This window comes from Somniosus microcephalus, chromosome 10 (genome assembly GCF_052327205.1).
Source record: "Somniosus microcephalus isolate GS21.2 chromosome 10, FLI_Smic_1.0, whole genome shotgun sequence".
NCBI classification, from domain to species: domain Eukaryota; kingdom Metazoa; phylum Chordata; class Chondrichthyes; order Squaliformes; family Somniosidae; genus Somniosus; species Somniosus microcephalus.
This window is the reverse complement of record NC_140996.1, coordinates 174,654,389-174,681,147: the sequence shown is the minus strand read 5'-3', so window position 1 is coordinate 174,681,147 and position 26,759 is coordinate 174,654,389. Positions and strand designations below refer to the sequence as shown.

At 44.4% G+C, this 26,759-nt stretch overlaps 1 protein-coding gene across 7 annotated transcripts in view; it reads right to left on the bottom strand.

Annotated features, from left to right (window-relative positions):
* sgcg (sarcoglycan, gamma) overlaps positions 1 to 26,759 on the bottom strand; it is a 1,055,765-nt gene that overhangs the window by 691,101 nt on the left and 337,905 nt on the right. The window contains exon 1 of one of the 7 annotated variants that reach the window (XM_085999191.1): positions 5,283 to 5,303. The exons of the other annotated variants lie outside the window; for them this stretch is intronic. The gene's annotated coding sequence lies outside the window, so the exon portion shown is untranslated. Of the gene's footprint in view, positions 1 to 5,282; positions 5,304 to 26,759 lie in introns of those variants that run through there. 7 annotated transcript variants of the gene reach the window in all.

The window sequence follows — 26,759 nt, the reverse complement described above, 5'->3', positions numbered from 1 at the left end:
AAATAAGTAGTGGAACCCCCTTATACTTACATAAAAATATAAAATGGTATGTTATAGGTAACAAAGTATTTAGAGATTTCACAGTAGGCATAAAAAAAATACGGAATCCTTAATTTCTATTGTAAAGAGATTACATTTTCTGAAAAGGACTTTGTAAATTTTCTTTCAATATTGGTGCACAGTTTCTTTTCAGATGCTGATGAACACCTTACGTAACTTAGAATAATGTTAGTGTGAAGTAATATGTTATACAACTATAATTCACGGGGTTGTGTCTGCTTCTGCTTCACCCACCTGTTATAACTTGTGCTCCAGAGTGTGTGATACAGGAAGGTCAAATTGGCAGAAGTATTACTCTATTTTTATTCAATAACTTATGCTCACACTGTTGAAGAATATTTTTATGTCATGTTATTTTAATTTTGAGTGGGTTGGCATGCCTTTAATTGGTTGAGCCCATCCAGCCTTCAAGATGTTCTTGGGGTCAGGTATAGTGCTGGATATGATAATGAGCCGATTGTGTCTGTCACAGATTGGGTTTAGGCTCAGGCTGCAGCAGGGTGGGAACATGCAGATGTGGTGTCTTCAGCAGTCACAAACTAGAAAGACAGCCCTGGGGGAATAGCAGGAGGGCTCGTCGGTGAATATAATTCTTTTTATAAAATGTAGAGCGTTGTGTCTAAAAGCTTTTACTAAAACATTCTATTCCCCCTTTTCTATGAGAATATCATTTTCTTATGTTGCCTCGGATTTGTCCCTTCACGCAGAGCATCAATTGCCAACTGACAGGACAGACAGGTCACCTCATCTAAGTCATTTGATTGTATTGTTTTATAACTCGTTGCTAAGAGATGAGTGGGAGCATCATGGGAGAAGATTTTCTCGGTTCATTCACTGTAGCAAAGTCAGAAACTTGTTCTTTCTGTTCACATTTATGATTTCACTGCAAATAGAGGAAATTTTCTCCCGAGTTCAACGTCCTCTGATTTTTACCCATTTATTTGGGGGGGGAAGGCCTCACCTCTGCTTCCCACCTCCCCCAGGGGACACCAGATGGGCTTAGAATTCCATTGTGTGGAGAACTGTGAATGTGAATTCACATCAGAGGTTTAGTAATAGCAAGACATGAATTTCACCATCAAGCTGCTAGGAGTTCTGATTTTAATTAACCTCTCACATTGCAGAATCGCATTATTTGGGTTCCAGATTTCAGCCAAGCCAACCATAGAGATGCTGTGTGCAGGAAGGGTGCTGTTACAATTCAGGCTTATTTCCAGTTCTCTACTCATGTTCCATATAAATGTTAGCTTCACAGGCAAGCCTGCCCCTCCTATGAACCAAAACTTATGCTGAAGTATACGGGGTAGTGAGACACATGGTACCCTTGTACAGTTGCGTTATAGACCGTAAATATTACAGGATGCAAATATTTACTTCTGATTTCTCTGAAAGATGAAATAACACCACACTGACAGATTGTGTAGCTCAGGCAAAAGCGACTAGTTTGAGTTTATTGTAAGACACTGGGGTTGATTTTTAGCCCTAGGTGGGAATGTGGCCTAGCAAGCAGCCGGCAGGGTGGAGGCCTAGCCGATTTTAAGAGCCGGGTCTGATGAGCATGGAGCTAGGCAACTTCTTGACCAAAATGGTTAGAAATTTGTCGGGAAGTTAAAATTGGGTGGCAGGAGGCCTCTGCTGGGGACCAGAATGAATGTTCCCCAGGCACTAAGGTAAGTCTTCAGAAGGGGGTCCAACAGGGTTTGGGGGAGGGGTGGAGGCCCAGGCAGGCGAGGCCCAAGTTTTCTTGTGGTGTTCAGAGGAGCACTCCTGCTCCTCCTGGCCCACAAGGAAGCTTTAAAAAATGTAAACAACTTACCTGTCTTTGCCTCTTCTGGCCGTTCAGGCCTCAGGTTATTATTGCATAATTGGAGCCCGATCTGCATAGTTAAAGGACCCCACTGTTCAGGTGGGTGTTCTTGTCGCCTGCAAGTTAAAATTGAAGTTGACCATATCGGGGCTGGAAGCGAGTAGCTAAGTTGGTATCTCCATTTTAAGAGCCCTCCACGCCCCTCCCTGCGGCCCCACCCCCCCCCACCCCCCCCCCCCCGCATCCCAGCCCAATTTCTGCTGGGCAGGGTTAAAATTTAACCCAATCATCCTTTACAGAAGCAAGAATTAATCCTCTGATAATTTTACGTGAAATACACTTCACTTACATGGACTTTCGTCTGGCCACAGTAAGAACAAGACCAGATTCTCTATTTCAATGACATGATGACACTGGGTTTCTCATCTGGCAGCTTCCAACTCTTAATTGGTCCCATCTTTCAGCACTCTGGTATTTTTTTTTAAACTGTTGTTTGTTTCTGGTAATTTACTTTGATTTAAAATTTGAATAGCCTGCTTTGTCTAAAGGTGATATTTATAACATCTTGCCTGTCACCAATAGTTAGAATTAAGGCTTTTTTCCCAATAATTGTACTCATGCCTAGTGTAAAAGTTAACTTCCATGAATATGCCAATGAATTAAATCTTGCTTAACATTCTTCTAAATAATTTTTAAAAATTGAAACAGGACAGATCCTAAATCAGTCACAGTGCTTCCCTCTGGTGAGGGAGAGACACCTGGAGGGTTGCTCAATCTGTGTGGTCTGCTCACACAGAGTTTCAGAACAGCTCAGGCAAGTAATACTAGGTAAGAAATTAACCACTGGCAATATTAACAGATGAATGCTTAAAATAAATGAGTTCATGAATTAATGTCTACATTAAGCACTGGAGAGAAAAATTATGTATGAACCCATTATGCAATCGTCCACTAATATTGCTAACAATAATTTCTAGGTTAATGTGTTATGTAAAGGGACTCAATAAAACAAGAGGAAAATATAGATTTGCTTTTCAAATGTAAGTTGAGTTTCTAAGTTGCTAGTGGTATAATCACAATGCCAACCATGATCGAATGCTGCCTCGGGCAGTCTGCTCATATAAAGATCTCCTGGGAATTTGTAAATATAGCCCTTTCAGTTTGTTTTCACAGAATCAGGATGTCTAATCTAAAAAAAACAGAACGTGTGTCTGAAAGTCCAGATTTCTAAAAGGTACAAACTTGCAACTGATTGACAAGACAGACAAAATGAGGAGATGCAATAAATACATGAAAACATCCTGAGGTGATTAATATTCTGGCATCTCACGATTTCATAATAATAATATCTTCTCATGCCTTGATCTGTGCTGGGTTGTGTGGGCTCTCATTACCTATAGTTTGTTTCCTCTGTGTCTTCTAACTTTTTCTACCTCAGTAGGTTTCGTCATGACTTAAACAGGTGAGAATGCCAGCTTTCCCCGTACAGGGTCGACAGTGATGGAGTTTTACAATAAATATGCACTTAGGTGCACTTATCTTGTAAGTCAGGCCAGTCTTTGATATCAGAAGAGCTGAAAATTCAGCTTCTCTTATAACCTTAGAGTAGCCCCTTTAACCTATGTACAGGAGTACAGGATTAGCAATGAAATGAATGCCTGCTGAGATTGGTATCAACCACATTCCCAGATCCACTAAGAAGCTACCACCAAAATAGAATTCTTCCAATTTGTAATCTGGATGCACAGAACCCAGTAATCTCAGAGCAGACGCTGAAAGACAGGAATTCCTGAGACAGAATGTATTAACAAGGCCAATCAGTCACTAGTTATTTGTGACAGTAGAATTAACATTAGTTTTGCTAATTCTCATTTTCCCTTTTGCACTTTTCAAATTAAGAGTATAATAGAGTATTGGGCCAAATCTTGCTGGAAAAGTAACGGTGAGTTCACAGCGCACACCATTATTAATACACAAATCAGCCAGCAAGTTCAGGCGAAGAAAAGATAAGCTGTGAGGTACAAATCGCTAGAACTCGATTTACGCTGCTCCACCATTTGCCTCACACAAACGGCAGCTCACCCTCAACCTCCCCATTATTTTTAAGAACTTGCTGCATTTGCACATTAATTGCCCATTAAACTCACCACAGAAGTTAGGGCTCGTACGTAAGAGCGCAAGTACCCTTTTAACGATGTGATTATTATTAATGCAACGTCAACCCACCTCTGTGTCCCAGAAAGGGAATTATTTGAACTGTTGAGACTCATTCCTGCATGTAGTAAATTCTTCTTAGAGATTTTTAACATTTCAAATTTAGGATTTTAAAATTATTTTCTTACTTTTCCTTTCTGGTCTTTTTATTCTCTCTCTCCTAACCCAATCTTTCTTTTCCTCTCTTTATTTCTCTTAGCTGTGCAAGCCTTTCCCATTTATGACATGTGTAAAGCGGATAAACCATTGTCCCTTTAAAGAGAGTGCTGGAGACTGCTGGAAAGACAGGTGCTGCGAGCTTTTTGGAGACTTTTTGGGACCAAGAGGAACATGAATGCTCTTCTTGTGCCACCATAAAAATCCTCCCACCTACTTCCATCGCCACCCCCAAATTGGCCTGGACCTCCTCCCCTTTAAAGACCAGCTACTGGTTTGGCTGCTGGATTTCCTGCCCACCCAGTCAGTGAGCTGCCTATCATTGCTCATTTAGTGCTGGCAGCTCACTGATTATATTCTAATGAGGCATGACCAGAAAAATAGTTTAGGCCTCCAGTGGTGGGCTTGCTCTGCACACTGCCTAGCTGAAGAACAGGAACACTTGAAAATCGACCGCTCTATGTTTAAATGCCTTTATAAAACCCATTTTTTATGACCATGCTTTGAGTCACATTCAATTCTCCCACCATGGTTCAGTGTCTGTTACTTTTTATTTTTCCCTTTGCAAAGCACTTTGGGGCATTTTTCCGTATTAAAGGCACTGCAGGAATGCACAGCATTGTTGTTGGGTTTAAGCCAGGCCTCAGACTTGAAAGGGTGGTATTCTAATTTACTGCTAGACCATGCCTTCTATTCGTCAGTATTCAAATTTAAGCTGCATTTTCAGGTATTCTCCTAATATAAAATGATCTAGCATTTTCATTTTTTTAAATGATTTATTCCTTGGTCTACTTACTAAAACATAACAGTATATAGATTCTAAAATACAGTGCTTCATAACTTTACATGAACACCATTAACTAAATATGCCCTTCACTTTCTGGCCAGAAAGAAGACCATTAATACAACACATCTAATGAGTACAATGTGACTTTTATTTAAAGGTTTTTGTCAAGTATGTACCATTAAAAAAATATCCACTGTGCCTCTTTGGCAGTAGCATGTCTAGGATGTAAGTGCCCAAGAAATAAAATTATTAACCTACCTCCCACAGTAGGTTTTGATTCAGTGATAAAAGCCCAACATTCTTCAAATAAGCTCCTTAGAACTGAGTGTTTCTGATGATAACGGTTGGGTCAGCCTAAGATTGTTATATAGCAATAGCAACAGGTTATGACAAACCTATTCAATCATCATGCTGTATATGTTGAAAAACATCATTATTAGAAGCAGTGACAGAGGGTCGCAGTGTATAATATGCAAATAAAACTCTGACTATCTTCTTCCATTTGAAGGGTCTAGATTTTCTAACCTGAAGTGCTGGCTGAGAATCATTTTAAAAAGGTCTAAGCAACAACCCTATTCTGGATTCTGTAAATCAACAGTTTTCTGCTTGATCGTATAAGCTTTGAAATTATGTTGGATGCTAACTTAATGCATCATTCAAAATTCCCTTCTCCATTATGTTAGAGTAGGCATTAACCATTTATTTTAAATCTTTGCTCAAACAGTGGGGAGAGGAATTTCAGATGGCCGCATTAAGCATTTGAATTTTAGTATCCCACAGTGCAACTTCAGGGTCAGGGGAAACGAATGGCTGTGTTTACTGATTTTGGGAACAAACTGCGTTTCTGAAAGTGTTATCTAGGAAAAATGACTTTACATTGATAGTTTGATGACAAACTATTATTTATAAAATGCCCGCATCCAGTAACATTCAATTGTAAAATCTATAGCTAAAACAATTACCTGTACAAGTTCTTAGGATTAGGAAGAAATGGAATAGTCCTCAGGCTCTTCAGTTCCAGCCCCCTTAATGTTGCCACTTCCTTTAAGGCCCCAGAAGTTTCCAGGCTTCCTCTGCACTGTGGGCCTGCACCCAATAGTGTATGCCCCGCATGCACGCTTGTATTATTTAAATTAGGGCCAAGAAGTAGTTCAGGCACTGAAATCTTAGTCCTGATGGAGCGCACTTATAAATTGCCCACAGACAGCACTTATATCAGGGCTTCTATACTACATCAGTAGGAGTATTGCTGATATAAACAACAAGCTTGTATTCTTAGCGTGCTTTTCACGTGGCAAAATATCTCAAGGCCCTTCACAAGTTGGGGCGCAGACGTTGACCTCCGAACAGCAGTATTACAATACAAAATAAGTCCTCGGTATTATTTGCACCATTAGGCTGTTGGCAACAGTCAACTGTAAAAAAAAAATTCTACCTTTCATATTCTCTGCTCTTTTCCTGAAGGTGCTGGCTGTCCTCTAAAGCCTCACTCACACTGCCATTCCTCGTACATCAACCTGCAGTCTCCACATCACCAGCTGGGGGCATCACAGCTGAGCCTGACCACGTCCTCGCCCAACATTCACAGGTAACCTTCCACACTTGCCCTGGCTGCGACCATAGTCCAAGAGTCAACTCTTGTTACAGTTTTGATTTTATGTGGTGCTCTGGTGGCTAAATTCATGTATAATATCAGAATGCAATTTGACACTGAGATTCCACAATAAGGAATAATGTCATGCAGGAGTGTATGATACTTTTCCCAGTAACATGAGGGTAATAGATGTTTGATCTGGGTATCAGTTCCTGATATAAATAGCATGGAATTTAGTTGAAATCCTTGACATAGGCAATCATCTATATGAAACACGTTTAATTGGAACAGATTTTACAATCTGACCTCAACCCCTGCAGTAATTTCACCCAGACATTGGCAAACAACAGAATGTTTATAGAAAGTGGACATTCCCTGTTTTATAGCGAGCCGTATCCTATTCTGCAGATCTACACAAAAGTTCAAATGGTGCTTATACAGTTCTAAAATGGGTTCATTTTAAATAGCATTCAACAAGCATTATAGAAGCAACAGGGTGGGGCTGCAAGATCAAGTTCCCATTTCTACAGATCTAAGGATCTGTTCTACACTAAGGGGTTTGATTGCATCTATTTCAGCTATTGGCCCATTTAAAATAAACAGATTAAAAACTGTGTTAAAATAAGATAGACAGGAATTTAACACAAAAAACATTAACAAGTGCACAAAAAATAACAGAGAAAACAAAACCGTCAAGTGTGAGATTTAAAAAAAAAAAAATTCTTGGGATGTGGGCGTTGCTGACAATGCTGGCATTTATTGTCATCCTTGGTTTCTCTAAGAAAGTAGTGGTGGGCCTTCTTCTAAAACCACTGCTAATGGTTTGGTACAACTGAGTGGCTTGCTATGCCCCTTCAGAGGTGAATTACGAGTCAACCACGTTGGTGTGGGACCAGATTCACGCATAGGTTTCCTTCCCTAAGTACATTTGTGAACCAGTTGGATTTTTACAAAAATTCAACACCAGCTAATACTAATACCAATTTCTTATCTCCAGGTTTTTTTAAAACTGAATTCAAATTCTCAAACAGCGATGGTGGGATTTGAACTCACGTTCATTGGATTATTAATCCAATTACATAATCACACTACTGTATGTAACACATTCCCATACTTGTACTACTACTGATACATTATACAACTGCTGCTGGCTACTGTTTTTTAATAAAATAGGAGCACAGTGGTGGCATGTGTGGAAATAAGCAAACACATCTCACATCAAGGGCATATGGAGCAGATCACGCAAGAGTTTGTGTGGTCTGCTTATTCAAACAATTATTCAGCTCTCCCAGCGCAGATAGATTCAGTATTTCAAACGTGTAGGCTACAGGAGCAAGATATCTGGTGCAGCAGTAGATTTGAAGAGCAGTTGAAATTTGCAGCAGGATAAATTATGTGAACTGCATTGAAAGAGATTGTTGCGGGTCATGCAAGGGCCCAGGGAGAAGGGAGGACTGCACCTTAACGTGGAGAGCCCTGGAGATAATGTCGAAGGGACATGCAGAAAAGGAGGGTCGCCATCTTTGAGTTCAAGGGACACCGCCTTCAGCAATCTGCTGCCTGGGAAGAAAGGACAGAGCAAGCCAACACTGCTTGACATGTTAGAAGGTTACTGGCAGAGATGAGGAAAAAGTTTAACACATTGAAGAAGTTTGCTAAAGTAAGTCTACCTTGAATGTGGCTACAGCGTGGCTGCAACACACATTGTCACTCCAACCAGCCACTCACATGCTGCATGTTTTGGGGAGGGCAGGGTGACAATTTGCATAACAATGCCAGGGGCTCCTCAAGTCATAGCGCTTCACCAATCTGTTGCAGGAAAAAGAAGCCCATGACAGAAGGAAGAGCAACTGGCAGGGGTTCTCCCAAACTGAAGCCCCAACCCAACTTGAAGAAATTACCCTACAAATAGTCAGTTCAACATTGGTGCAGCCAATTGGAGAGTATCATCCTACATCTCTAGGCTCCCTTCTCTTAAACTTTCACATACTGACACACTATCAATCACAAACCCAGCATACACCACAACATCATAATACAGCATATATTGGCAAGTCACCTTTGTTGCAAGGACTGTATTGCTCATATTGTAATACATGCTCCTCTTGCATTTCCATTGGTGTTTCCGAGGAGCTACAGTACCTCACAACAGCGCTCGCTCCACCCATCTCAAGCATCACTATAGGTACATCTATTCAGATTTAAAGCTTGATCATGTGCTCCTGGCTCTGAGGCAACGAGATTGCTGCTCTTTAGTTACTATATGTACCGGATAGATTACGAGCTGCTTTCATGCTATAGTCCAAGGTTAGCTCCTTTCCAGAATATTGCAGCAGTCCAGGCACACAATGAGGGTGAAATTTGTCTTGGTGAGATCACAAAACAGACGGTTTGGCATCTACCACCTGTTAAACGCTCTACCCAATATTCAGTTCTATTGAAATCGAAGCCCCCAAAGAATCCTACCGAAGAATCAGAATGAATAGTTACCTTTGCCTCTTCTGGCCACTCTGCTGCATCCGGCCAGGTTTCTCTGGCAGCTTTGCCACCAGACGAGCCACTACTCCTCCCGCCCGAGTCATCGTAAAAATCACATTGCGGCAACCGATAATGTCCTCGGACCGCGGGTTTTAAAATTAAAATAGGCCCCTGCCTGCCTGCAGTGGGGCCCTTGGCTGACTTCAAAGTCAGCAAAGATAAAATGTCGCTGGTTTCAGACAATTTTAACCCCTCACACACCGCTCCTGCCAGGCAGGGGAAGGGAGGGGGTGATGTGGTTAAAATCGACCCCCATGCAATGTCTAGTCTAGATTTACATTAAGTAATGGTGGAATTGTCAAGTGCTGTAAGGCAAATGTTTTGTGGCAACTTTGATCTACCTGCATGAAGTGATCCTGATGGTCACGTACAGCATATACGTTAATTAAATGGAAATCCTGGTTCTACTTTTGGGTTTTCATTCTATATATTTTTCTTGAGTTCAGCACCTCAGAGCACTCCTGTAGATGAGCCCTTGCTTCTTCTGGCCTGTATGGTGCCAAATATCTAGGTAATTTGTAGTCAGTCCAGCAATCAAACATAAACAATTCACTACAAGCCCACTGACTCCCATAGCTACCTGGACTACACTTCCTCCCACCCTGCTTCCTATAAAGGACTCTATTCCTTTCTCCCATCTCTGCCGCATCTGCTCTGACGATGCCACCTTCCATTCTAGGACTTACAACATATCTTCCTTTTTCCTCAACTGAGGTATCCCCTCTTCCGTGGTTGACAGCCCTTGACTGTGTCCGTTCTATTTCTCACACTTCTGCTCTCACCCCTTCCCCTCCCAACCGAAACCATGATAGGGTTCCCCTTGTTCTCACCTTTCACCCCACCAGCCTCCACATTCAACGGATCATCCTCCACCATTTCCGCCACCTCCAGCGTGATCCCACCACCAAACACATCTTCCCCTCACCTCCCCTTTCAGCATTCCGAAGGGACTGCTCCCTCCGTGACACCCTGGTTCACTCACCCACAACACCACTTCCCCTTCACCCGGCACCTTCCCGTGCAAGCGCAGGAGATGCAAAACCTACCCTTTTACCTCCCCCCTTCCCACTGCCCAGGGCCCCAAACACCCCTTCCAGGTGAAACAGCGATTTACTTGTACTTCTTGCAATTTAGTATACTGCATTCACTGCTCACGATGCGGTCTCCTCTACATTGGGGAGACCAAACGCAGATTGGGTGACCGCTTTGCGGAACACCTCCGTTCAGTCCATAAGGGTGACCCCGAGCTTCCGGTCGCCTGTCACTTGAATTCTCTGCTCCACTCCCACTCAGACCTCTCCGTCCTCGGCCTCTTGCACTGTTCCAATGAAGTTCAATGTAAGCTCGAGGAACAGCACCTCATCTTTCGATTAAGCACTTTACAGCCTTCTGGACTCAACATCGAGTTCAACAATTTCAGACCATAACCTCTGCCCCTATCATTTTTTCTCTCTCACATGGCAGCTGTTGATCATTCTGCCATTGCCATTTACACTTCATCTAGAGTTATCTTTTGTTTCTTAACTTGTCCCATTACCATCTCCTTTTGCCTTGCACCATCATCCCTTTTGTCTCTTAATCTCTCCTTCCTTCCATCCTATCACAGGCCTTCCCTTTTGTTCTTTCCTCCCCTCCCCCCTCTCCCTGCCCCTACACTTGCTTAAAAACATGTTATATCTCTAACTTTTTCCAGTTCTGATGAAGGGTCATCGACCTGAAATGTTAACTTTGTTTCTTCACAGATGTTGCCTGACCTGCTGAGTATTTCCAGCATTTTCTGTTTTTATTTCAGATTTCCAGCATCCGCAGCATTTTGCTTTTGTGCAGAAAATAAACAATTGTGCCTGCTGTAATAAATGGCAATGTAATCTGTAACAAGCACAAGGTCCCTGAATAGTAACCGTAATGTGCTGATCCACAGAGTCTTTCTAGCCCATCCATATAGTTCTGATAACTTCACCTGGATTATCCCATTGGTGCAGGACAGGTTGAGAAATACTTTTCAATATTGATTGGGACAGAAGAAGTTTAAATATACGGGGCCGATTGTAATCCTACCCGCTCGGCAGAAATCAGGCGGACGGGCAGTTAAAATCGCTCAGGTTACTTACTCGCCCTGTAGATGCTGGGAGTTAATGTTTCCCATTTTTAACTGGCTCAACTGAGCAGGTGCCAAGGACACCTACCCAAAGCCGGCAGGGCCTTTGTTTGCATATGCATGTCGGGTACCGATGATGTCATCGGGACCTGACTGCAGTTTTAACTTAGCAGCGGGCCAATGTAACAGGGAAGAGGATCGGGGCCAGAAGAGGCCCAAAATGGTAATTTTGTTTTAACTTTCCTTGTGGCACCAGGACCACCTTGGCGGATGGCCTCTGGGCCACATGATTTTTAACAGCTTCCTGCCTACCACCCAACCGGAATAACTGGGAAGTTGGCTAGCAAAATTTAAATGATGCACAAATTTTAAATACCCTCATTTAGAAGATAGGAGCAGGAGTAGGCCATTCAGCCCCTCGAGGCTATTCCGCCATTTAATGAGATCATGGCTGATCATCCAAATTCAGTACATTATCCCTGTTTTCTCCCCATATCCCTTGATCCCTTTAGCCTTAAGAAATATATCTACCTCCTACTTGAGTATATTTAATGAATTGGCCTCAACTGCCTTCTGTGATAGAGAATTCCACGGGTTCACCACTCTCTGGGTGAAGAAATTCCTCCTCATCTCAGTCCTAAATGGCTTACCCCTTATCCTTAGACTGTGACCCCTGGTTCTTGACTCCCCCGCCATCGGGAACATCCTTCCTGCATCTAGTCTGTCTAGTCCTGTTAGAATTTTATACGTTTCAATGAGATCCCCTCTCATTCTTCTGAACTCCAGCGTGTATAAGCCCAATTGACCCAATCTCTCCTCATACGTCATTCCTGTCATCCCAGGTATCAGTCTGGTGAATCTTCGCTGCACACTCTCCATGGCAAGAACATCCTTCCTCAGATAAGGCGACCAAAACTGCACACAATACTCAAGGTGTGGTCTTACCAAGGCCCTGTACAACTGCAGCAAGACATCCTTGCTCCTGTACTCGAATCCTCTCGCTATGAAGGCCAACATACCATTTGCCTTCTTAACCGCCTGCTGCACCTGTATGCTTACCTTCAGCAACTGCTGCACAAGGACACCCAGGTCTCGTTGCACTTCCCCTTTTCCCAATCTAATGCCGTTCAGATAATAATCTGTCTTCCTGTTTTTGCCACCGAAGTGGGTAACCTCGCATTTATCCACGCTACACTGCATTTGCCATGCATCTGCTCAATCACCCAACCTGCCCAAATCATACTGGAGTTTCTCTGCATCCTCCGCAAAGCACACCCGCCCACCCAGCTTTGTGTCGTCTGCAAACTTGGAGATATTACATCTAGTTCCCTCGTCTAGATCATTTATATATATTGTGAATAGCTGGGGTCCTAGCACCGATCCCTGTGGTACCCCACTAGTCATTGCCTGCCATTCAGAAAAAGACCTGCTTAATCCAACTCTTTGCTTCCTGCCTGCCAACCAGTTCTCTATCCAAGCCAGTACCTTACCCCCAATCCCATGTGCTTTAACTTTGCACGCTAATCTCTTATGTGGGACCTTATCGAAAGCCTTCTGAAAGTTCAAATACACCACATCCACTGGTTCTCCCTTATCTATTCTACCAGTTACATTCTCAAAAAATTCCAGTAGATTAGTCAAGCATGATTTACCTTTTGTAAATCCATGTTGACTTTGTCCGATCCTGTCACTGTTTTCCAAGTTCTCTGCTATTACATCTTTTATAATGGACTCTAGCATTTTCCCCACTACCGATGTCAGGCTTACCAGTCTATAATTCCCCATTTTCCCTCTACCATCTTTTTTAAATAGTGGGGTTACATTAGCTACCCTCCAATCCATGGGAACTGTTTCAGAGTCTATAGAATTTTGGAAGATGACCAGCAATGCATCTACTATTGGTAGGGCCACTTCCTTAAGTACCCTAGGATGTAGGTTATCAGGCCCTGGGGATTTATCGGCCTTCAATCCTGTCAATTTCCCTAACACCATTTCCCTACAAATACTGATTTAATTCAATTCCTCCCTGTCATTAGGCCCTATGGGGGGAAAATTCAGTTGGTAGCGCCACCCGTTAGCGCCTTAAGAGGGCGCTAAGTGGGGCGCAAAGCAACTAGCACCCGGGCGCGGCGATATCTGCGCCTCTCGCGAAATTGACCGGACATTTTGCGGTGGCGCTAAACAAAACCGCCGCGATCTCCTGCGCAGGCAGATCGTGACGTCAGTTGAGTGCACAAGGCCCCGTTAGCGCCCCGGACTGGAAATTGAGTGGCGCCTCCTGCCTTACCGCCTGCCGCTAGCAACAACAGGTTGAGGGGAGCGTTCTGCTGTCAGAAAGGGACTAGGGGAGTGCTATTTAAAGGTGACCACTTCCTGCCTTTTTTTGTCGGTGACATTTTTACACCACACATTCTGAGAGAGAGAGAGAGAGACTTCTGGAGAGATTCAACGCTGTGTGAAGGAGTTTTGGGTAATGAGCAGCACTTTGCAGGTTGGTTTTGATTTGCCCTTCCTTGTATCGATTTAGAAGAGACTATGGGGTCTGCACTCTGAGCTGTTCCCCTGGTTCTCTCCATTGTTCTTTCCAGCAGATTTGATGTACAGGTCTCTCCAGGCTGAGATTCAGGCCGAGATTCAAGGATGCAATGAGGCAATGAGCAGGATGTGGATGCAGAGCAAGATCATCCCTCCCCTTTAAGATAAAAACAGAAAATGCAGGAAAAACTCAGCAGATCAAGCAGCATCTGTGAAGAGAGAAACAGATTTAATGTTTCAGGTCGATAACCATTCGTCAGAACTCCCCTTTAAGAACTGCATGGTGCCAGTGTGTCTGTGTTACATTGCTGACTGAAATCACATGAGCTTCGCCAGCGCTGTGAGGTAGCACCTCGCTCCTCTGCCTTAGCGCCTTGAGAGGTGTGTAGCGCCTGATTTAGTGCTCCAATCACCTCCAGGGGCGGTAAAAGCCAAGTTTGCTGTCAGAGGCGATAATTAGCGCCAGGCGCTAAACCTTGCGCACCGCCAAACTGAATTTCTCCCCCTATGTTCCCCGACATCTCTGGGAGGTTATTTGTGTCCTCCTTTGTGAAGACAGAACCAAAGTATGTATTTAATTGGTCTGCCATTTCTTTGTTCCCCATTATAAATTCCCCTGATTCTGACTGCAAGGGACCTACGCTTGACTTCACCAATCTTTTTCTCTTCACATATCTATAGAAGCTTTTACAGTCAGTTTTTATGTTCACTGCAAGCTTACTCTCATAATCTATTTTCCCCGTCTTAATTAATCCCTTTGTCCTCCTTTGCTGAATCCTAAACTGCTCTCAATCCTCAGGTTTGCTGCTTTTTCTGGCCAAATTATATGTCCCCTCCTTGGATCTTGTGCTATCCCTAATTTCCCTTGTTAGCCACGGTTGAGTCACCTTTTTTGTTTTATTTTTATGCCAAACAGGGATGAACAAATTCTGTAGTTCATCCATGTGATCTTTAAATGTTTGCCGTTGCTTATCCACCGTCAACCCTTTAAATAACATTCCCCAATCCATCCTAGCCAACTTGTGCCTCATACCATCGTAGTTTCCTTTATTTAAATTCAGGACCCTAGTCTCGAGTCAACGACTTCACTCTCCATTTTGCTAATTAATCCTTTCTCATTACAGAATACCCAGTCTAAGATGGCCTGATCTCTAGTTGGTTCCTCAACATATTGGTCCAGGAAATGATCCCGTATACGCTCCAGGAATTCCTCCTCCACAGTATTGTTACTAATTTGGTTAGCCCAATCTATATGTAGATCAAAGTCACCCATGATAACTGCTGTGCCCTTATTGCATGCGTCTCTAATTTCCCGTTTAATGCCATCCCTAACCTCAGCATTACTGTTTGGGGGTCTGTATACAACTCCCCTTGGTATTTCTCAGCTCTACCCATACAGATTCCACATCATCAGAGCTAATATCCTTCCTTACTATTGTGTTAATGTCCTCCTGGAGCAACAGGTGAGTTTCTAACTCGCACCGCTACTCACTTACCAAAATCTGGCCCGGGGTTAAAATTGGGCTGTGTGTCTGTTAAACTCAAACAGACCTGCCAATCAAAGATACATTCATAGGATTACATAGGATTACACAGAAACAGGCCATTTAGTCCAACCAGTCCATGCTGGCGTTTATGCACCACTCGGGCCTCCTCCCGTCTTTCCTCATCTAAATCTATCAGCGTAACCCTCTATTCCCTTCTCCCTCATATGTTTGTCCAGCCTCCCCTTAAATGCATCTATACTATTTGCTTCAACCACTCCCTGTGGTAGTAAGTTCCACATTCTCACCACTCTTTGGGTAAAGAGGTTTCTTCTGAATTCCCTATTGGATTTCTTGGTGACTATCTTATATTGATGGCCTCTAGTTATGCTCTTCCCCACAAGTGGAAACATTCTCTCTCTATCCACTCTATCAAAACGTTTCATAATTTTAAAGACCTCTATTAGGTCACCCCTCAGCCGTCTTTTTTCAAGAGAAAAGAGACCCAGCTTGTTCATCCTTTTATATGTATACCCTCCCATTTCTGGTATAATCCTTGTAAATCTTCTCTGCAGCCTCTCCAGTGCCTCTATATCCTTTTTATAATATGGTGACCAGAACTGTACGCAGTACTCCAAGTGTGGTCTAACCAAGGTTCGATACAAGTTTAGCATAACTTCCCTACTTTTGAATTCTATCCCTCTAGAAATAAACCCTAGTGCTTGGTTTCCTTTTTTCATGGCCTTGCTAACCTGTGTCTTTTAATGATTTGTGTATTTGTACTTCGAGATCCCTTTGTTCCTCTACCCCACCCAGACTTGCACCCTCCAAGTAATAAGTGACCTCCCTATTCTTCCTACCAAAAAATAATACCTCACATTTATCTATTCAAACAAAACACACAAGATGCTTGTATTTGAATTGAGTATTCTGAGGCTGCTGCGCATCAAAACAAGCTGAAGCATTTCCTGTGAATGAAATTGGCTTTTAACCCTCCATTAGTTCAAAACCGATAGTGGGTAGAACTATTGATATAATAGAATAATTAAGGGGGAAAAATTCAGTTGATTTGCGCCTCCCGTTAGCACCTTAAGAGGGCCCGGGGGCGGCGATGTTTGCGCTGCTCATGAAATTAACTAGACATTTTGCGGCGGCGCCAAACACTACTGCCACAATCTCCTGCGCCGGCAGATCGTGACGTCAGTTGAGTGTGCAACGCCCCGGTAGCGCCCCGGACCGGATATTGATTGGCGCCCCCTGCCTTAGCGCTTGCCGCTAGCAACGACAGGTTGAGGGGAGCGTTTTGCAGTCAGGAAGGGACTGGGGGAGCGCTATTTAAAGGCGACCGCTTCCTGCCTTTTTTTGTTGGTGACATTTTTGCACCACGCATTCTGAGAGAGAGAGAGAGAGACTTCTGGAGAGATTCAGTGCTGTGTGAAGGAGTTTTGGGTACTGAGCAGCACTTTGCAGGTTCACTTTGATTTGCCCTTCCTTGTATCGATTTAGAAGAGACTGTGGGGGCTGCACTCTGAGCTCTTTCCCTGGGTCTCTCCATTGTTCTTTCCAGCAGATTTGATGTACATGTCTCTCCAGGCCGAGATTCAAGGCTGCAATGAGCAGGATGTGGATGGAGAGCAAGATCAACCCTTCCCTTTAAGAACTGGCTGGCGCCATTGTGTCTGTGTTCCATTGCTGACTGACATCACATGAGCTTCGCCAGCGGTCTGAGGTAGCGCCTCGCTCCTCGGCCTTTGCGCCTTAAGACAGGTGTGAAGCGGCTGATTTTGCGCGCCAATCACCTCCAGGGGCGATAAAAGCCAAGTTTGCAGTCAGAGGCGATAATTAGCGCCAGGCGCTAATTTTTGCGCCCGGCCTATAATTGCGCCCCAAATGGGGCGATACTGAATTTCTCCCCCTAAACATTTTATTCAATCAACTTGTAAATTCTCCTTTACTATTTGTCATTCCCAGGTTACTGAGTAATTTTTGAGGGATATTATTGAATTAATAATTTGTCATAATCTGTGTGGATAATTATATTTTGATTCTGCACACCGCCTGAAACTACACTGAGAAGCTTCTAAACTACTTTTTTTGCTTTCTCTCATATTCTATCTTTAAATCTAAAAAACAAAACACCATTGCAAATAGCACAAGTCGTTTAATAATACAACAATTCTTACTGTACGAAAAAGAAAGATTTTGAAATGACAATTGCTGGAGCTTTTACACTGAATTACTTAGAATTTACAGTGTTTTTTAAAATTTATTCGTGATGTGGACCTTGCATTTATTGCCCATTCCTAATTGCCCCAGAGAAGGTGGTGGTGAGCCGCTTTATACAACTGAGTGGCTTGCTAGGCCATTTCAGAGGGCAGTTAAGAGTCAACCACATTGCTGCGGGTCTGGAGTCACATATAGGCCAGACCGGGTAAGGACGGCAGATTTCCCTCCCTAAAGGACATTAGTGAACCAGATGGCTTTTTTTGACAGTCCGGTAGTTTCATGGTCACCATTACTGGTAAAAACAGGCCATTAAGCCCAACTGATCTATGCTGGTGTTTATGCTCCACACGAGCCTCCTCCACCTTACTTCATCTTCCCCTACCAACATATCCTTCTATTCCTTTCTTTATCGTGTGCTTATCTGGCTTCCCCATACATGCATCGATTCACCTCAACCACTCCGTGTGGTAGCGAGTTCCACATTCTCACTTATGAGAAAAAGGAAACTCATGAATGCTGAAAATCCGAAGTCATGAAGTAGAAAATGCTGGAAATGCCCAGCGCATCAATTAAAATCTGAAAGATAAAAGTGCCAACATCATTTGTATAATTCTTCATCAGAACACTGAAATGCTGATCAACCTGCTGTGCATTTCCAGCATTTTGTGTTTGACAGATGATTATTTTTAAGTATATCAAGCAGAAAATTGGAAATTGCAGTTATTAATATTGTCTCCATTTACGTACATTCAGGTATAATATTCACTTTGATAAGCGGCAATATTCCTCTCAATACAACTGTTTCATAAATTCAGAACAACTGAATCTCTCTGAGCACTTAACCTGATCTAGCAGCAGACTGCCAGTAAATAAATTATGGTAATAAAATGCAGTTAATTTTAAAATATGGAATGGCATTTAATTGTATAAGTGAAGCAGGGGAGAATATATATTTATTCTATTAGAGATTTTTATCTAAGCTTATAAAAGGAATCAAAATGAACAGAAAGGTCAAACAGAAATGTTAATTTATATTTTCCATGCTGAGTAACCTGCTGCAGATTCAGTATTTTCTGTTTTATTTGAGTACCAGAGCTTTAATGAATGCAGACCTCGAATGCATCAAATTACATGGAGTCTATTGCAAAGAAACAGGCCATTTGGCCCAACTGGTCAATGCTGGCATTTATGCTGCACACGGGCCTCCTCCCACCCCTCTTCATCTAACCCTATCAGCATATCCTTCTATTCCTATCTCCCTCATGTGTCTCAGTTCAGTCTGCCTGTTCAGTCCGCAAGCATGACTCCGAGCTTCCGGTCACCTGTCACTTTAATTCTCCCCTCCACTCTCATTCTGATCTCTCCATCCTCGGCCTCTTACACTGTTCCAACGAAGCTCAATGTAAGCTCGAGGAACAGCACCTCATCTTTCTATTAGGCACTTTACAGCTTTCTGGGCTTAACATCGAATTCAACAATTTCAGACTATAATCTGTATTTCTTTATACAGGAAACTTTGTGTTATCCGGAGGCTAAGTGTCCGGCAAGCTCGAGCCACCGGCAAAAATCAGGAGCCGTTTTGTTCGGTTTTTTTCCTTCTCGTGGCTTTTTTTTCCAACAGTCAGGCTCTGGAAAGTCTCTCTGAAGCTGTTGCTAAGCTACAGAGACGCTTCCAAGGTACGGGCCGACTGTTTAGAAGCTGTTGCTGAGCAACAGTGTTTGTTGTCAGATACGGAGATGAAAAGCTCCGTATGCTTCAACATTAGCGCTGGAGTGTCCGGCAGTTTTGAGGGAACGGCAACAGCTCGGTCCCGTCGGTGCCGGATAGCACAAAGTTTCCTGTATATTTTTTTCTCTTGTTTTCTCACATGGTAGCTGTTAATGTTGCTGCCATCATCATTCACACCTCATCTAGAATCATCTTTTGTTTCTTAACTTGTCCCATTACCTCTCCTTTTGCCTTGCACCATCATCCCTTTTGTCAGTCAATCTCTCCTGCCTTCCATCCTATCACAGACCTTCACTTTGTTCTTTCCTCCCCTCCTCCCTGCCCCTGCTTAAAAATCTCTCTCCTCTAACCTTTTCCAGTTCTGACAAAGGGTCCCCAACTCGAAACGTTGACTCTGTTTCTCTCTCCTCGATGCTGCCTGACCTGCTGAGTTTTTCCAGCATTTGCTGTTGTTATTTCCCTCATGTGCTTATCTAGCTTCCCCTTAAAATGTATCTATGCTATTTGCCTCAATGTCAGATATACTCTTTAGAAAGGGTCTTGCTTCAGTTTCAATAGCCAGAAAAGCCTACCGTGCCTGCTTACCTCCATGCCTGAATTCCCGATATGCAGTCCTAGTGCCTGACCCTCTATGCCAGGAGTTGAAAATTTGTAAAATTCTCCTCACACATACAATGTTCCCGATACCAATCCCCAGTGTCTGTATTTGTTTCAATTAATTAGCTGCAAAGTGCATTTTAAAATGACACTGTTAATGAACATATTACATTTAATTAGGTAATAATAAATGATATGGAATAGTATAATATGAATCCCAAAGCCTTGATCCAAATTTGGCTCTTGACTAACAAGATCAAATTACCAATTTGATGAAATATTATTTATGAATAATATATGCCAACATTAATCTAAGTACAAGGCTGAAACTTTTCATAACATCTGTAAAACAGGAGTGTGTTGGATAATTTTACACATTTCCAGGGTAGTATTGCGTATTAATGCTTGATTGGAGAGTAATTGTTATTTTGAGAGCTATTTTTCTCTTTTCAATATTTGTACAAGTGAGCAATGGACTCATAATTAAATAAACCAAAAATGATGCACGCATTCAGCCATTTACATAATTCGCACTGTCACCAGGGAAATTAAAAATGAGCATTACGTGGCAGATGCTGCAAGTTCAAAGATCAAGGAAAGAAAATCAACTGTAATCAAGAACTTAGTGACCTTGTGCCAGTTTTTGAACAACCGAGGGGGGTGGATACAGCTGGTCAATGTTTGAAAAGAAAATGAAAACAAACATGGCAACAAGCAGATGCATTATTATATCCCACTTATAATGACAAACAGGAGCCTAATGTATTTAAAATTTGTCATGTAACTAAGAATATTGGAATTTTTGAAAGTCTAACTTTTAAAATTCCAACATTCATAGTTGTGTGATGTCCATTTTTTATTGAGGTTCTGAAAGTGTGAGGCACCTCTGTCACTGCCAAACTTTGCCTTCTTACCACTGTGAATGGTGACAGCCTGAAAAGTAAAGTCACTAGTGAGCAACATTTATGGCCAGCATCAGACTACCTAGGTGAAGCCCTTCTGCCTTTACTGCTCATAATTATAACGACACCTTTTCTCCAGTGATGAGAGCGGTCTGGGGTGAAAAAAACCTGAAATATGCACCTTTCTTTTCATTTATTTAATAAAAAATAACTTCTTTTCCCTCCAAACTTCGCACACGCCTAGAGAAGCATGTCATTGTTCTTCTTCTCTTAGGCAGCCCCTCGGAACCGAGGATGACTTGCTTCCACACTAAAAATGAGTTCTCAGGTGACTGATGAGTCCAATGCGGGACCTACAGTCTCTGTCGCAGGTGGGGCAGACAGTGGTTGAAGGGGCAGGTGGGTGGGGTGCTTGGGTTGACGTGCGCTCCTTGCGCTGGCTGCGCTTGGCTTCCGCTTGCTCCCAGCGAAGAGACTGGAGGTGTTCGGTGCCTCCCCGGATGCTTCTCCTCCACTTTATGCGGTCTTGGGCCAGGGATTCCCAGGTGTCAGTGGGGATGTTGCACTTTTTCAAGAAGGCTTTGAGGGTGTCCTTGAAGCGTTTCCTCTGCCCACCTGGGGCTCCCTTGCCATGCTGGAGCTCCGAGTCGAGCACTTGTTTTGGGAGTCTCGTATCAGGCATTCGGATGATGTGGCCCGTCCATCGGAGTTGATCGAGCGTGGTCAAAGCTTCGATGCTGGGGATGTTGGCCTGAGCGAGAACACTGACATTGGTGCGCCTATCCTGCCAGTGGATTTGCAGGATCTTGCGGAGGCAGCATTGGTGGTACCTCTCCAGTGCTTTGAGGTGCCTGCTGTACATGGTCCATGTCTCTGAGGCATACAGCAGGGCGGGTATCACTGTTGCTCTGTAGACCATGGCCTAGAAATTCAGTTAGGGGCGCCCAGCTCGCCTGGGCGCCGGAAATACCGCTGCGCGCGGAGCCACTTGCGCCAGTGGGATATTCAGTTTCAGCGCCCCAAGTGGAAGCCGGCCGCTAAACAAGGGTTTCGGCGCCCCGCTTGGGGCGCTGAAACTGAATATCGGCATGCAAAGTGCCGCAGCGCCATCCGCTGTGGCACGGCAGCCTGCGGTACTGCAGGCCTTCCTCTCACTCTTAAGGGGGAGGTGCCTGCAACAGCGCGATCCCCACTCGCGAGTGCCGGCAAATGAGCCCGGCACCAAGGAGAAGTGCCGGGCTCTCTGGAAACAGCCGGCAATGCCGCCGGGGGGGGCGGGGGTGTAGGAGGCCGGGGACGGAGGTGCGGGCAGGCGGCCGCCGAAAAAGCGGCCGGCCGCACCTCCACCTTAACTCGCCCCACTACCAGCACAGGTAGGCCCCGTGTACCGGTCGCTGTTTGCGGCCGGCGCGGGGGAGGCGGCAGCGACCAAATATGGCCAGCGGGGCGATAGCGGGGCGCTGCGCACACCGATGACATCATCGGTGGCGGCGCAACGCTACTGGCTAACGCCGCCATTAGCGCCCCGCTAAATATCGCAGTAGGTTTGCACAGTGGCGCAAAAGCCCTCTTTGGGCGCAAACTGGTGGCGCAGGCCACTGAATTTCTAGGCCCATGAGCTTAGTGCCGGATTTGAGGTCTTGATCTTCAAACACTCTATTCCTCAGGCGACTGAAGGCTGCACTGGCACACTGAAGGCGGTGTTGGACTTCGTCATCGACGTCTGCCCTTGTTGACAGTAGGCTCCCGAGGTATGGAAAGTGGTCCACATTGTCCAAGGCCTTGTCGTGGGTTTTGATAATCGGGGGCAGTAGTGTGTGGCGGGGGCAGGTTGCAGGTTTACATGGTAACATATAATAAATGGGTCTTTTTCCAATTGGCAGGCAGTGACTAGTGGGGTACCGCAGGGATCGGTCCTTGGACCCCAGCTATTCACAATATATATTAATGATCTAGATGAGGGAACTAGATGTAATATCTCCAAATTTGCAGACGACACAAAGCTGGGTGGGCGTGTGTGCTGTGAGGAGGATGCCAAGAAACTCCAGGATGATTTGGACAGGTTGGGTGATTGGGCAGAATCATGGCAGATGCAATATAACGTGGATAAATGTGAGGTTGTCCACTTTGGTGGCAAAAACAGGAAGGCAGATTATTATCTGAATGGCAATAGATTGGGCGAAGGGGAAGTGCAACGAGACCTGGGTGTCCTTGTGCACCAGTCGCTGAAGGTAAGCATGCAGGTGCAGCAGGCAGTTAAGAAGGCAAATGGTATGTTGGCCTTCGTAGCGAGAGGCTTTGAGTACAGGAACAAGGATGTCTTGCTGCAGTTGTACAGGGCCTTGGTGAGGCCACATCTTGAGTATTGTGTGCAGTTTTGGTCGCCTTATCTGAGGAAGGATGTTCTTGCCATGGAAGGAGTTCAGCGAAGATTCACCAGGCTGATACCTGGGATGGCAGGCATGACGTATGAGGAGAGATTGGGTCGATTGGGCTTGTACTCGCTGGAGTTTAGAAGAATGAGAGGGGATCTCATTGAAACTTATAAAATTCTAACAGGACTGGACAGACTAGATGCAGGAAGGATGTTCCCGATGGTCGGGGAGTCCAGAACCAGGGGTCACAGTCTAAGGATAAAGGGTATGTCATTTAGGACAGAAATGAGGAGGAATTTCTTCACCCAGAGAGTGGTGAACCTGTGGAATTCTCTACCACAGAAGGCAGTAGAGGCCAATTCATTAAATATATTCAAGAAGGAGTTGGATATATTTCTTAAGGCTAAAGGGATCAAGGGGTATGGGGAGAAAGCAGGGACCGGGTACTGAATTTGGATGATTAGCCATGATCGCATTGAATGCCGGAGCAGGCTCGAGGGGCCGAATGGCCTACTCCTGCTCCTATCTTCTATGTCTATGTTTCTATGTTACAAGTACAAAGAGAATTGTAGGGAGTCATCCAGCCCTGCTGATAGTAAGTGTGTTTTGTGGCTGATCCTCCTGCTGGCAAAACTGACCCATATAACAACACCTTGCATTTATATGGCACCTTTAACGTAGTAAAACCTCCCAAGGCACTTCACAGGAGTGATTATCAAACAGAATTTGACACTGAGCCACAGAAGGAGACATTAGGACAGGTGACCAAAAGCTTGGTCAAAGAGGAGAGGTAGAGAGGAGGAGAGAGATGTAGAAAGGTGGAGGCATTTAGGGAGGGAAGTCCAGAGCTTAGGGCCTAGGCAGCTGAAGGCACATCCGCCAATGGTGGAGTGAAGAAAATCTGGGATGCGCAAGAGGCCAGAATTGGACGAGGGCAGAGATCTCGGAGGGTTGTAGTGCTCAAGGAAGTTACAGAGTTAGGGAGGGGCGAGGCCATGGAGGGATTGGAAAACAAGGATGAGAGTTTTAAAATCGAGTCGTTGCCGGACCGGGAGCCAATGTAGGTCAGCAAGCACAAGGGTGATGGTAAACGGGACTTGGTGCGAGTTAGGATATGGGCAGCAGAGTTTTGGATGAGCTCAAGTTTATGGAGGGTGCGACATGGGAGACCGGTAAGGAGAGGATTGGAATAGTTGAGTCTAGGGGTAACAAAGGCATGGTGAGGGTTTCAGCAGCAGATGAACTAAGCCAGGAGTGCAGACTGATGCTGTTACAGAAGTGGAAGTAGGCAGTTTTGGTGATGGAGAGGATATGGGGTCGGAAGCTCATCCCAAGGTCAAATAGGATGCCACAGTTGTGAACAGTCTGGTTCAGACTCAGATAGTAGTCAATGAGAGGGATGGAGCCTGCTGGATGTCTATGACTAACAAACATTTCTTGTATCCAAATCACGGGAAATATGTTGGAGGACACATTTTCTTAGTTTGTATTCATTTTCATCAGAACATTGCATTTTATGGAGTAAAAATTCATCGAGGCCTGTTTGCGAGTGCAGGCTCGATGTTGCAGAGGCAGTCCACACCTGAAGCAAGAGGTCAAACGATCGATAGAAATTTTTCCTCGGGCCTCATCTGAATAATTTGGGCAAGCTGGCGACGGTGATCATGGCTCCACATGCAGCTCGCCCGACGGTAAACGTTAATTTTGGGCCACATGGTTCACTGGCCCCGGCCCACAGGTAAGTCCCAGGAGGGGTGTTGGAGTGGGCCACTGGGGCGGGCACAAAGCTGGGTGGGAGGGTATGCTGTGAGGAAGATGTCGTGAAACCCCAGCACGATTTGGACAGGTTGGGTGATTGGGCAGAAACATGGCAAATGCACTATAATGTGGATAAATGTGAGGTTATCCACTTTGGTGGCAAAAACAGGAAGGCAGATTATTATTTGAATGGCAATAGATTGGGAGAAGGGGAAGTGCAAAGAGACCTGGGTGTTCTTGTACACCAATCGCTGAAGGTAAGCATGCAGGTGCAGCAGGCGGTTAAGAAGGCAAATGGTATGTTGGCCTTCGTAGCGAGAGCGTTTGAGTACAGGAGCAAGGATGTCTTGCTGCAGTTGTACAGGGCCTTGGTGAGACCACATCTTGAGTATTGTGGGCAGTTTTGGTCACCTTATCTGAGGAAGGATGTTCTTGCCATGGAGGGAGTTCAACGAAGATTCACCAGGCTGATACCTGGGATGGCAGGAATGATGTATGAGGAGAGATTGTGTCGATTGGGCTTATACTCACTGGAGTTTCGAAGATTGAGAGGGGATCTCATCGAAACCTATAAAATTCTGTCAGGCCTGGACAGACTAGATGCAGGAAGGATGTTTCTGATGGCTGGGGAGTCCAGAACCAGGGGTCATAGTCTAAGGATAAGGGGTAAGCCATTTAGGACTGAAATGAGGAGGAATTTCTTCACCCAGAGAGTGGTGAACCTGTGGAATTCTCTGCCACAAAGGGCGGTGGAGGCCAGTTCATTAAGCATATTCAAGAAAGAGTTGGATATATTTCTTAAGGCTAAAGGGATCAAGGGATATGGGGAGAAAGCAGGGACAGGGTACTGAATTTGGATGATCAGCCATGATCGCATTGAATGGCAGAGCAGGCTCGAAGGGCCGAATGGCCTACTCCTGCTCCTATCTTCTATGTTTCTATTAGTATTAACGGGACTGGACAGACTAGATGCAGGAAGGATGTTCCCGATGGTGGGAGTCCAGAACCAGGGGTCACAGTCTAAGGATAAGGGGTAAGCCATTTAGGACAGAGATGAGAAGGAATTTCTTCACCCAGAGAGCGGTGGACCTGTGGAATTCTCTACCACAGAAGGCAGTAGAGGCCAATTCATTAAATATATTCAAGAAGGAGTTGGATATATTTCTTAAGGCTAAAGGGGTATGGGGAGAAAGCAGGGACAGGGTACTGAATTTGGATGATCAGCCATGATCGCATTGAATGGCGGAGCAGGCTCGAAGGGCCGAATGGCCTACTCCTATCTTCTATGTTTCTATGTTTCTATTTGTAACTCCTGCGGAGTCAGGGGAGCGTTCCTGCTCCTCTCAGCTCCAAGGGAAGCCATTTTTAAATAACAAAATTTTAAAAACTTACCTTTGCTTGGCAGCTGCTGAAGAATCCTAATTTCTCTGAAGGTTGGAGGCACCAACATGACGCCCCAACCTTGCCTTACTGCGGTGAATGATGACAGCATGTAAAGTGAAGCCAGGAGTGGCCAAAATTCGCAGCCAGCACATAGACTACATGGGTGTAGCCCACTCACTTCAGTGGTAAATAAATGTTGAAAGTACACTCGGCTATGCCTAATTGAAACAGAGAGAAAGGTAGAGAAAGAAAGGGAATAGCAGAAGAAAGATAACAAATGGAAAAAAACACAAAGCAAATTACCCATTATAATCTGATTTCAATGGAGAACAAAATTGGGCCGGGTATAAAACCGGCGTTGCAACTGATCACGTCAGTTTCCCAAAGTGTGGGTTAGGTTAAAATTGTCCTGTGCCTGTGATTCTTATCGAAGAGGCACTGTACTATAAATGAGATATTATAGCAATGCAGCATCCATTTCCCTTATCCAATGCACACATACAATTGCACTAGAAA